The following is a 13,511-nucleotide window of genomic DNA, read 5'->3' on the forward strand; positions in this document are numbered from 1 at the left end:
GCAGACAAAGAGTGGTCTTATTAGAGTAACTACTTTCTCGTCGTCAACATGGAAAATATATATAATAGGGAGAAGTCCAATATATAAGATATAAGTTTTTTTTCTTTTCTCCAAAAGTAACTTCTCTCCACCTATATGCACAAGATAAACTCATTGCTCTCTTCTTTATTTTTATAAATATTATTTATTTAGAAAATATTTTATCTAGATTTTACTGTCGCTTATTATTTGTTATTTTTGTTGACTTTCCAAGTTGAACGAGCAACAAAGATATAAGTTTGTCTTAACTAGTCTCACACACATCGATACAGGTAATTAAGAAACAAAGTTATCTTCTCCTTGTACTGAGGTTTCTTTGGCCAAACAAGAAGAATAAGTACAACAAAACTTTGATTCTGTCTCAAGGTGCTCAGACTACAAACAATATCACTTCTGTATAACATGGGAACTTATTCCTATGCATATTTTAAAAAGTGCTAACTACTGACATGTCGTTAGGCCAGTTAAGAAGAACTACGTGGATCTGCTAACAATTTTGGTGTTGTTTTATGATTTCTTTTTATAAATTTTAACCATTATATTTGTACATGAACAAGCTGATAACTTTCTCGAGCTAGTTGCATAAAAATAAAGGAAAAAAAATTACCATTTTAAATAGTATAATACTATACGCCATGAACTAAAAACTAATAGTAAAATATGTCTTGTTCTAAAGAGTTGTTTTTAAGTAGAACTATTCAACCAACAAATAAGCAACGGAGGAGAGGAGAGAAAACGTGAAAATGAGAAGAAGAACAAGAAAGTAAAGGAAGGAGGCACTGTCTCAGGGTTGGATAAGGGAGTGCAGCGGCTAGGACAACCCATATTTAAAGAGAAGAAAAAGTAAAAAAAAAAATTACTTTGGTAAAATCTATTTTAGTTAAAGGTTATGTTTGCCATTTTGAGATTGGAGGTGCAAGCAGAAACGAGAGAGGTGCAGGAGAACGATTCTTTTATTATTAGACCAAAACTAATTCAAGCAATCACAGACAGAGCTATCTCATTCAGAGCAACAACAAACTTCCTTGTACAAATCTCAGATTTTCCTGCAGAGCTTCAAATTTGTATTCACCTTTTTAGTTTTATTGCAGCATCTTCAGTTTTACTATTTTTCACTTTTATCATTGGTAGGAACGCCACGAACTGGTATACAAAAAACATCTATAAAGGCAGATCTAAAGCTTTGGTTTTTAAAGGCTTCGATTGAATCTGCAAACGAACACACAGTCTGAATGAAAGTGAAGTAAAGAGCCAACAACGCACCAACTGTTGAAACCCCCACCACCCAGCTGGTTAAATAGTGATGCACTAAAGAAGCTCTTTTTCTCGCATAGAAGGAAGCAAAGTACGAGTTTGCGCCATTGACCACTTTGTACAAGTAGGACTCATTTTTGCCCCGAACAATTTCTTTGGTGACGTTGTTGATTAGTTCAGAGACAGTGTTATCATTGCCAAGAGAATGGTGAAGCACCCCTTTGTAATGAAGAAGAGAGACATCACCTGCAGAGTTGATGAGTCCGTTGAAGAAAAACAAGTAGGTTGTAACATCAGGGTTGCAATCCTTGTGACAGTTCTCAAAAGCAACTATGTTACGAAACACAGTGCCTCTGTGGTCATTTATGTACAACGGAGGAATAGTGAGTTGTCTTGTCAGAAAACCCCATTTTTTCCCAAAGCTTATGTCAAGCAACTGTTTACTCTCATCTGCTTTGATCTTCACACCAGCCTCTATCAGCTCCGTTACAGAACGAATCATGTGAGGTTGAAAGTCTCTTGGTTTTTCTCCCTTAAGATCTGGCCTAATGGCTGACCTAAGAAGATCGAGGAAGTGAAGCCCTCTTAACTCACCAGCTTCCTTAGTATCCAGTGTATAATCCGAATCCACCTGCAGCAAAGGATAAAAGAATCGAAGAGCAAGATCTTGGAGACAGTTATTATGTCCCGAAGGAGCAGAATCAACACTAGTTAACTCAAACAGCTTGCTCAAAACAAACATGGGAAGCTGGTTTTCAAGCATTATCATCTCGCGACGAATGATGGGCAACATCCATGGGCTGAGAGAAGGGACTTTTCCGAATTCATTCGCTGATAGATCCCTCAAGAGCTGAACGATGAAAGAACCGTCAACTAGCATCATTTGTAGAAACTCGTCGCTGCTCAATTTGATGTCCTCGTTGTAACATCTTCGAACGTTGGTTTCTTGTTCCTCTAGGAACTCAAAAGCCCGGTCTAGCTTGGCTGCATTTGCATCATTGTTGAAGAGGCTGATATAGAACCTTTTCTTGAGAGCCTCCATGTTTCTCAAGTGGGGTGCTCCATGGTGACAGGGACCGATGGAGATGTTGTTGGGTCTGTAGGCTTTTGGTTCGACCCTTCTCATGTTATACGGAACCCTGTATATGCAAACTGGGTGGTGACTTTGTTCTTGCTTTCCACTGTGTCCATTTTCTAACTCCTTTTTCATAAGATCTCTCCAATTTGAGCTCATTCTATTTGCAGTACTGTGAATTTTTCTTGTGCTGGACATGTGATTGGCCAATCTGACGAGTTTTGCACATGCCATTGTATTGTTGGCGTGAGAAATTGAACTGGTTTTGCTCTCTTGCACAGAAAGATTTTATCCTTTTTCACTTGCAGCTGGTCAACTTTTCTTATTCAGATCAAGTCCACTGTTATAATATAAATAAATAAGACTCCTTATAAACGAGGAGCCACTTGTGAGCTTCAATAAATAATAGAGAGAACGACAAACTCAAAGCAAAAAGAAAAAAAGAAAAATGAATGTGTGAAAATCAATGAAGGTCCGAGCACAAGAAACTAGACAAAAAATAGAGACAGATAGGAGAGAGATAATATGGTAAACAGTAGGGTTTGTCTAAAAAAATAATGAAAGATTTGAAAAGGTTACAAGCTTGTTTGTTTACTGTTTCTCTGAAACAATTTTCTATTTTCTAAAATTAAAAAATAAACAAACTTGTTTAATAAAATCTGTTTTCTGAAATTCTCACTGTTATAAGTTTTGTTTTCATTCTCCCTTCTCCGTGTTGAAAACTTGTTTTCTTTATCACATGATTGTATATAATTAACCAAAAATTGTTGGGAAATTAAGCTGATAATGTACTTTGAAAGTTCAAAGCGCGTTAGAAGAAAGATGTTTGTTATTATTAGGTTAAAGACTGTTTTCAGAGCAATAACAGTGATCTAAATTAGGCATTGTAGAGCAAAATCTTTGTTCAGTTAGAGGAATCACTAATCCTTCAGTATATACATACAAAGTATGCATTGGCACCATTCATAATATATTTTTTTAATAATACTATTTTAACTCGTGTTACTTTTTTTATTGGTTTTTTTTATAGAAATATCTTTTTATTCAAATGGAAACTATTAGTTATAAGTTTTTAGAAAGGAGAAGTTATTTCATTACTATTATTATTATTTACTTGCCCTACTTAACCATTCCATTTTCTGTTCTAAAATATTATATATTACTACTAGTATAATATCATACAATTATAAAAAAAGTTAAAGTAGATACCATAAAAATATAATTATATACATTATGATGTAATATTGCATAATATCATCATAATTCTGTTTTAAAAGCAATATTAATAGTATATATTACTTTAATTATAATAACAATGCATATAGGGAAGACATTTGTGTGGACACAAAACTACTACTTTGAATGAATAATTGACTTGTGTTAATTATATAATTATTTGAAAATGAAACTTAATCTGTTGGTAGGACAGAAATTCAGTGAATGAAAGGTAATTCATATAAATTAGAAGATCGATTGGTGAAAATGATCAAAATTAAGAAAAAAAATCAATGAAAACTGGACTAAAACTAGTTTAAACCATAGTCAATAAAGAATATGTATTTAACTGTTACAATTTTGTGTCAGTTCAAGGAATACTAATCTAACTTGCTATCTTCTTTTTGTTTCATTATTTTACAGAATCAGATGAATTATATTGACCTTTTCTTTTCTCTAACAAACCTTATAGTGTTTTCTCAATGGTCTGGTTTTCTATGTTGACTTCTGTGCACATCTATTTTCTGATTAAAGTTCAGTAATTGGATAGTTCTTATTGTGGTCCCTACCACCATCTTAAAAGATTCGAAATTATGCAGATGAATTAACTGTTGCAAAAGGATTAGTCACACTTACACAATTCAAAACATAAAGTTAATTCCTAGTTTACAAAATCATAACACTCTTAAGGTCTGTATAAAAGATTAATTTAAAAAAAAGTTAAAAATATAAAATTACCTTTATGTTTTTTAATAAATAAATATTTGTGTTATTGTTGAATTAGTGTAAATTTAATTATGTTAAAATAAAAAAAATGAAAAAAACATATTATTATAAAAATACTATTCAATAAATATTTATGTTAATATTAATTTAATAAACATAAATAATATTAAGATCGGTTTACTGATATTAATCTTATTTTATTTATAATATTTATATTTATTTAAATTAGTATAGGCTAAGTTTACATTAATTGTATAAGAATTAAAATAAATAAAATTAGTATTTGTTTTTGAATGATAATATTTTTTTTAAATTAAAATAAAAAAATTAGCATCGAAATGATAACTTTATTTATTTTAAATATTTTATTTATTTAAATTAAAATCGATTAAATAAATGCTAACTATAAAAAAATGATTAAAATAAATATGGTTATACTATATGAAGATGTTTATAAAGTTATTATAGTTAGTGTTGCACAGGTTCACTCAAATTAAATTAATATTAAGAATAAGTTTTATTTAGCGTTAGTTAAAGTTGAAACTAAATTAAATAAATTTTAAAATAAAAATGTCTTGGACTAAACTTTTTAATTAATTAATTATTTAATTTAAAATTAGTGATGAATTAACATTAGTAAAGTTGACATTAATTAGAGTTGACTTTCAAATAAATCTATTAACAAATTAGTGTTTATAATTTTAACGTTACATATAACAGGTTCAACACAAAATCAATGCTAATAGTCTTTTAGTGTTTTGCTTTTTAACATCAATTTTATGTCATTGCTAAATGCCCATTTTCTTGTAGAAAATATGAAAGAATTGATATTACAGTGGTGGAAGGTAAAAGCATTATTTGGAAATCAAAGGCTTAAACCATTATTTATAACAGTATAATTGCATCTATATTAGCAACGTAACTGCTACAACTAGAGCTTCCCTTCTTCCAAAAATGTTGGATATTACGAGTGTGCTGTTATTGGTAAAGAATATGACCTGAGTTAGAGATGTGGCCAGATTCAATCACCTAGGATGAATATTATTTACCAAATTTCTCAACGAGAAAATACACCAGCTCCATATGTACAAGAGATTGTATCCACAAGAAGAGGAAACTGTAAAAAGGCAAACAATATTGCTGGGATACATGCAACTAGGGTTATTGGAATGAAAATCCATGCCAATTGATGGCCAAGTACAATGAAAAATGTTGCACCAAAAGCTATGAGCATTGTAATGATGGAGAAGAAAAGGGTGGCAATGCCAACACTCAACCTTTTAGGCAGTGACACAAGGAAATCCTCCTGTGCATACCTTGAGGTGAGTATTGACAAAAACATCAATATAGATACTACTGATGAGAATAATCCAATAGCATCTGAGACTGCAAAAACTTTGAAGGATGTAGTGTGCATAAAAATAGGATATCCATTGTTGTTGTTCCCACCTGGTACTGTAAAGATTGCTGCAAACATCACAGTGGTAATAAGAGTTGAAACTAGCATGCATGATGAAGCAGTGTTCTTCAGCCATTTTTCTCCTTCTTTGGCCAACCCCTTGTGTTCTTCGGTAAATAGCATTTGAGGCGTCCTACCTTCAGAATCCTTCATCTCCTTCAATAGAGGCTGTATGATCTTTTCTACCTCCTGTAAATTCAAGAAATGAAGTGTTTCAAAATAACCTTAGATACTCGATGAGCAACTAAACTGAGAAAGCTGACTCCAGAATGACGATTGAAAAATGACCTTGAACCACAATAATTCCCTTTGCATCTGCAGTGCTGCACCAGATACAACATGAAGTTGATCTGAAGGTGCCAATTTTCCTGCCAAATGCAGTATGTTGTGATTGTTATTGTCTCTATAAGAAGTTATCAGATCCTTATGTGCCCCTATTTCATAAATCATGTTAAATATTTTTTCCTGACGATACACGATTGCAATGTGAAAAAAACTTCTATTTTGGCTGTCAACTTTCCAAAGGAGATCGGGATATGAGTGAAGAAGCTCAATTACAATCTCAGGTATTCCAAATTCAGCAGCAATAAATAGGGGCCTTGACAAAGGGCTTTTAATCAAATCTCCATATATTTCGTCTGATGACTCTATTACTTCCCAAAGATGTTGCACTAACTTTAAAGCCTGTAAGTTCAATATCTTTTTCTTCTGAACTGTTTCAAATCCTGGCACTATAAGTACAGCAAATTAGCTCAAGTCAAAGTCAACTGAAGTGAGACAACCAAGTTGGCAGCATACCAAGATATTTTACAGCACGACAGAGTCCAGTCACCAGTAGGTCTGCAACTTCAATCCAATAATAATACATAGTTTAGCAATGCATCCCACGACAGATTCATAGACATAATGGAGAAGCAATATCTCATTTATGTTGAATATTCATGTCTGTTGGTGACCATGGAAATATCATTGTCGATGTCTATATATTGACCTATATTAATAATCCATTCCCAGCAAGATTTATTTTTGTTGTTTTTTAGTGTTATTACTGAAAGAGGTTTGAGAATGATTGCCAGATCATTGTTAAATTAATGGGCCGTAAGAATCTTCTGTTTTTACTACTTAATTATGTTTACTTGTTTCAGATAGTTTATTTGTGTAAGTGGTAATGTTTTGGCATATATTTACTATGATTTTGGACATATTTGTACTCTTAAATGTAGTGGATACAAAACATTTTGTTGACAGGATGTATAGGTATGATGATGGACAGTCATTTCTCCTGTATTTGACCTTATATACAATTCGAGTATGAAATACAATATGGTTGGGCAGCAATTGCAAAAACTATTTTGTTTCTCTTCACCATTCTCTTTTCACATTATATATTATTTGTTTTAAGTTTATATAGTTTAAGCTATCTTCGTTTAGGAATGGTATCTAGAGCAGTGCTCTTTTGGAAAAATAATAAATTGAGAGTAGATTTTGAACCCTGGTGAGAGATCAGATGGCTTTAGGCAGCAATGTTGATTTTGTTGTTCCTCAATTATCATATATGGGTTGTCAAAACGCAACGATGTTTAAAGTTTGGCTTATGGGATTATGCAAATCAAGATAAGAAAGCTAAATCATTGAGAGTTAATCCTACTATAGCTCAAACAAGCAACAAGAGGAGGAGACTATGAAGAAGGAGAAGATTGTCTTATGTTACATTCATCTTTTACAGATAAGGTGTTACCGCATTATGCATCAGGAAAAAATAGAATGAAGTGAATGAAAGATATGTAGATGATGAAAGGGTAAGGTCCATTAAGCTTTTGAATCTTAAAAGAGAGTTTGAAATACTGAAAATGGAGGAGAATGAGTCTATCAAGGAGTACACTTCAAAGGTGTCCCATTTGGTGAGTCAAATGAGGCTATATGGTGAGGTTGTAGGGGGCAATAAGGTTGTAAAAAAAATGTTGATTAACCTACCCAAAAAGTTTGAAGCCAAAGTTGTCTCTATTGAACAGTCATGGAATCTCAAGAAAGTAATTATTTCTGATATGGTTAGTAAATTGCAACTTCAAGAGCAAAGGTTCTTTGTGAGGACGAATGATTTGATTTGTGTAAAATTGGTTTATAGAACAAACTTGCATCCTAACGGTTCTATTAAAAAACATAAAACTAGACTCATTCTGAAGGGATATTCTCAAATGGATGGAGTCGATTAAGGTGATACGTTTGCACCTACTGCTAGGCATGAAACGATAAGATTGATTGTTGCTTTATCATCACAATATGGATAGAAAATCTTATAGTTGAATGTCAATTCAGCTTTTTTATATGGTGTTTTGGAAGAAGAAATTTATGTTAAGAAACCTGTTGGTTGGTTTTATTGTTGCAAGTCATAAAGAAAAAATTTATAGGCTTCACAAAGTCTTAATGAGTCACTCTGTTCGTGAAAGTTTGTGGCAAAAATGGGTAGAAAATAAGGGTGTCACTTTATGTTGATGATTTGTTGGTTACGGTGATGATATTGATGAAATTGGCTATTTTAAAATAGCATTTTGCAAGTTTTTGAATACACTGGTCTTGGAGTGTTAAGATATTTTTTGGGAAATGGAAATGCATTAGCTTGATGATGAAATCTTTCTTCCCCAGACAAAGTATGCAAATGACATGCTGAAAACGTTCAAATTGGAGAGTTGTATTCCTGTTTCAACTCCTCGTTTTGGAAATGAAAAGTTGTTCAAAAATGATGGCAATAGAGAGGCTGATGCAACTCAATACAGAAGCTTGGCTGGCTGCCTTCTTCAGTAGACTACAACTTCACTAGATCAGAAGTTCTCTGCTAGTTTACTTTCAAGGCTCATATGCTCTCACCTATTTTGACAAACTTTGATGTGGCAAAAAAAAGTGTTGAGATATTTAAAAGGTACTGTTGATTTTATCATTTGGTATTACAAAGGATATGGAAGAATTGAAGGTTATGTTGATAATGATTATGATGGTTCTATTTATGACTCAAAAAGGACAGTCGAGTCTGTTTTTTCATGTGGCAGTCAAGTGTTCACACGGAACTCTAAGAAGCAAGATGCAGTTGTTCAGCTGAAGCATAGTACACTCTACAGCAACCTCTTCAAATCAAGATCTATGAATTACAAAGATTTTGGAAAGACTTAAATCTTATGCAAGAGTCTTAGGGAATCTATAAAATACAAAGATTTTGGAAAGACTTAAATCTTAGACAAGATCTTAGGGAATCCAAATGTAAGTCCAAGTCCCATATTGGATAGAAATGAGAAAGTTAAACATCATTTAAGGAAAAAAACTCACAAATCTATTGTCTTAAGTTTTTAGGTTGGAGGTGGTGTTAATCCTTATGAGGATTTGGCTCATGTCTCAAGCTGTACTACAGGGCCCTACTGTTGTAATTATGATTACTTTAGTTAGTTTGTTTGTCAGTGGTAAAGCTCAGTCATGAACTTACTATGATTACACAGTTTTGTACTCTTAAATATATTGACTGTTATTTCGAATGTGTTTGGCCTAAAATATAATTTACAGTATGTAATACAATGTGGTTATGCAGAAAATATATAAGTTGTTTTGTTTCTCTTCATTACTCTTCTATTTTCATGTTATGGTTTTGTTTTATGTCTATATAGTTTAAGCTATCTTAGTTTAACAATCATCTTTCTAGTGATGTATCATGAATGTGAGAAAAAAAAAACACTTCATACAAAAGCTTCCTCTGAATATGAAAGCTCGTTTCTTTGTGAATGATGCCCCATATATTTCGCAGCAGAAAAATACAACATACCTTGAAAGGTTGAAGGCGCCTGGGATTGCGAGTTGTTTGACTGGCATTTGTACTCAGTTGTTAGTTTGACTCGGATCCCTTCAAGAAATTTCACACTGTCATTCCTTTGAAAATAGAACTTCTAATTGGACTCATTTTCTTTAATGGTCATTAACACTTCATCTAGATGTACAGTGTTTGAATTATAAATACGAGTTGCAAAAGACAAACCAAACAATCTTTCTACATAAGCACTTTATAAAGATGACACTCAAAGCATAAGGTAAGAAGATCTCATAAAATGCGACATTTTCACAGTTTCATGGTGTGATACCCACATGGATAGATGCATCTTTCCCAGATGTCTAGTTGAATGCCACTACGAAATGATGAAGGCTTTTTTGCCAACACATGTAAAGCTGTCTCCCCCATTCAAGCCATGACAAATCGCTAATTGTGGTCGACACTCCAGTATATGTAAGGCAAAATCTGAGAAACCAAGTTCATGAATGATTAATTATCACTTCTAAGTCTCTTAAAAGGAGTCATAGCCAGTTTTCGAAAGTTACCATATAAATCTGTTGATATAGCAGCAATCAGTAGACTGAAGTAGTCTTCTGTTTTTAGAATCTCATGATCGGTCACTGAATAGAGATACCAAACCATGTCCCTTTGGCCCAGTAATGTGGCTACATAAAGTGGTGTCACCCCTTCACTACCTCGTATTCCAGGTAAGTCTATATTCCTTTCCACCATTAGCTTTGCTATCTTGGTAACCCCAGATGCAGCAGCAAAACAAAGTGCAGTGTTCTTATCTTTGTTTTGAATTTCCAGGTCCTTAATTCTCATTCTTTTGACCAGTTCCTCCACAAATTTGGTGTGTCGAGCCCCAGCTGAAATATGAAGAGCTGTTTCCATCCCTTTTGAAATCCTGGCATTCTCCGCACCTGGATGCAAATTTAGGAACTCATTGGCCTTCTCCCAGTCTCCTTTCAAAGCAGCTCTATATAAGGGCAAATACACGCGAAGATCCATTGGCCTTTTATCTCCTGTCGTGCAAACATGGAATATTAACACATTTTAACCACTAATTCCTTACCACAGCAGGCAGAGTGCTACACTATTCTTATAAATTTATACTATAGAAACAATGAGTACCTAAGATGCTTAAGTAATGGATCATGGAGTACAAAACTTTAAATAATATACTGCCAGCATGTTGAACTTACGAAAGGCAGGAAATGAACTTGAGGAGGATTCCGAAGAACTTGAGGGATCAATTTGTTGATGTACAGGTACAGTATGTTCAATGGCATTGGAAGGAAGAGAAGATGTGGAATTTCTGGGGCTAGGAGGCACATCTTTTAACAGAAGTGGTTTTGAACCATAGAACCCATGGGCTATGTTTTCTGGCGTGTTAGATTGATGGTTGATGGACTGAACGGAGTATTTGTCAAGTCCATTTCTTTCCTCAAGATTTTTGGGTGGAAACAGCTGTCGAATGCTTGGTGCTCTTTCAAACTTGTTACCTGAGATTTGCATTGTCATGATCTTCTTCAATGTCCAGGTAAGCTAAGCTACAGAGCTAACACAAATATGAAATAATATCAGTGACATTGTGTTTTCTTCTGTTTGTTAAACTTGGTGCAAAAGTCAAGAACACAGTTGCAAAAGAATGTTTATGAATAATGAATAAGAAAATCGTTTCATTTGCATACTTCTTACAAAACATCTCAAACATACCTTCCATATCAATTGAAAAATAAAATCAATTATAAAACTTTGCAGTACTATCATTCAGAAAATATGGAATTGATAAATAACTAGTAATGAAGCTGGCTACAGAGGGCATTTTTTACATCCTTCTTCAGTAATTTAGCAAGTGTCTGTGTTTGGAAGGTCAACTTTTGGTTGAATGTAAAGAAGATTTTCCACTTGTAGCTTAGATGAGAAGGTGCTGAATTTGTGTTGTTTAAACTGTTTATAATGCAATCTCACTTTATTTTAATCTCACGTTAGACATGAAAATATCAAGGATGGATTGAAATGTAGATAATTCCATTTTCATTCATTGCTTTCTAACTTTTCTTATTTTTCCAATCAATTATTTGAACTTCTAATATTCAACACTATTAGTAAAGTTAGTTTATGTACTACTTTTTAAGAAAAAGGAATGTTTGAGATACTAGTTGGCTGCTAAGTTATTGCAAAATAGTTCTGTTTCCTTCATAATTGGTTAATGTACTAAAAAGTATGAAAGTCATGTTTCTAATTATCCTTATCCAAAAGTTCATAACTTTTACTTTATCTTGGGTAATAAATCATATTTAAATAATTAAAATCAAAATTAATTTGTTGCAACAATGAAGAGTCTAACGTACGACATGTCTTAAACCCTGTTCAGAAAGGATTTGGGAAACTTACAATCAAGTATCACAAAGCAAAATCTATGGCCAGGGGCCAAACAAACTTGCCAAATTGTGAAGTGCAGATAGCCCCTATTGCCAAATACCGTTGTAAGGTTTATAATGTATAAATGGAAAATGAAAATACAGTACCTTGATTTGTGGCAAATAGGAAAATGAGAACTGTACTTTGAAGTAAGCTAAGTTTCGTGTTGAAAAAAACATTCCTTTGTGATCATGGTTATAAGGATCCCGATGCTTTTAGTGAGCAAACAGAAGGGATTGTGATTGAGCACTTTTTTATGTGGAAACGTAAAAGTAAACGAATGATGATGAAGAACACCGACTTGAAACAGTATTGTTGTGAGAAGGAAAGAGGAAACTGCTTAAGCAGATTGAAATGTAGGACGCGGTTCCATATGGTCAAAAGTACTACTTGTAGGAAGAACTGGTTATAAATGAAAATATGTCAAGTTTCTCAACATGATAACATAATTAAAAATCGAGTTTTATCTTTGTGATTTTCAAGGAGAAAGAAAAGCAATTTAGCCCTCTACACTTTTTTTACAAAATCAAAGGAAAGAGGGAGTATAAGCTAAAAAAGAAAAGGAGTGTAAAGGAGTGTAAGAAAAGGTTAAAAGTAAAATTGTTAGATATGAAAGGAAGGTATTCTATTTGTACTTCTTCTTATTATAGTATTATTACAAAATATTTATTTGTGAATGAATATTAATTTTTGTTGCAAATATTTAATGGAATTTTTTTCCATCATTTTTTCTTTTACTTTTAAGGTTTAAATGCGAAAGTTTATTTAAAAATGTTGGGTTAAATATCATTTAGACCGATATGATATTCCTTATTCTAATTGGCGAGCAATACAAATTTTGGCCTTTGAACAGAAAATCTGTGAGTCGGGTCCAATGAAAAGGTAACGCCAAACGGGAAGTTCTGATCTGAATATGGAAGCGCAGAGTCAACGACGCAGATATGAAAAAGTCCTTCAGCGCGTTAGATTTTGGTGAGAACATTAATGATTGAATAATTGATTTTCAATAAGAAAAGGCGGCTAGGTAGAGTTAAGAATATATATATATATATATATATATATATATATATATGGAAACATGTAAACCTTATAATTAATCTCCTAAATAGAGCACTTATTTCTTCAAATATAAAGTTCATGTTTTTCAGAAGTTGCAATTATGGAATCTTAAGAATGAATAACAATTTGGAAATGCCTTAATGTTGATAACAAATTGTAGTTACAAATTTATGAAGGATCATCTCTCAAATTTCCTAAGCCAAAATCATGTTTAAGAATAAATTTTTAAACGATTTTTACACTTCATAATAATAACTTCATGTTAATATCAGTATTTGATAACATGGAATAATAGGAACAAAAAAAATTACAAATATAGAAATTAAAACCCATTTTTTTAGAAGTTAATGTGACATGTACAGCACCAAAAATATTTTTAACTTAAAATCGTATGTGACAGTTTCTTACATCAAAATAAGATTAAATCATAGACTAAAATATGCGAGAAG

General features: G+C 32.7%; 2 pseudogenes; both read right to left on the bottom strand.

The window, feature by feature from the left end:
• Positions 1 to 1,003: 1,003 nt before the first annotated feature.
• On the bottom strand, positions 1,004 to 2,602 carry LOC124847553 (UPF0481 protein At3g47200-like; annotated as a pseudogene).
• Positions 2,603 to 5,329: 2,727 nt separating this feature from the next.
• On the bottom strand, positions 5,330 to 12,315 carry LOC148203235 (uncharacterized; annotated as a pseudogene).
• Between the last annotated feature and the right edge of the window lie 1,196 nt (positions 12,316 to 13,511).

This window comes from Vigna umbellata, chromosome 2 (genome assembly GCF_029865625.1).
Source record: "Vigna umbellata cultivar VRB3 chromosome 2, Vumbellata_1.0, whole genome shotgun sequence".
Classification (NCBI taxonomy): Eukaryota; Viridiplantae; Streptophyta; class Magnoliopsida; order Fabales; family Fabaceae; genus Vigna; species Vigna umbellata.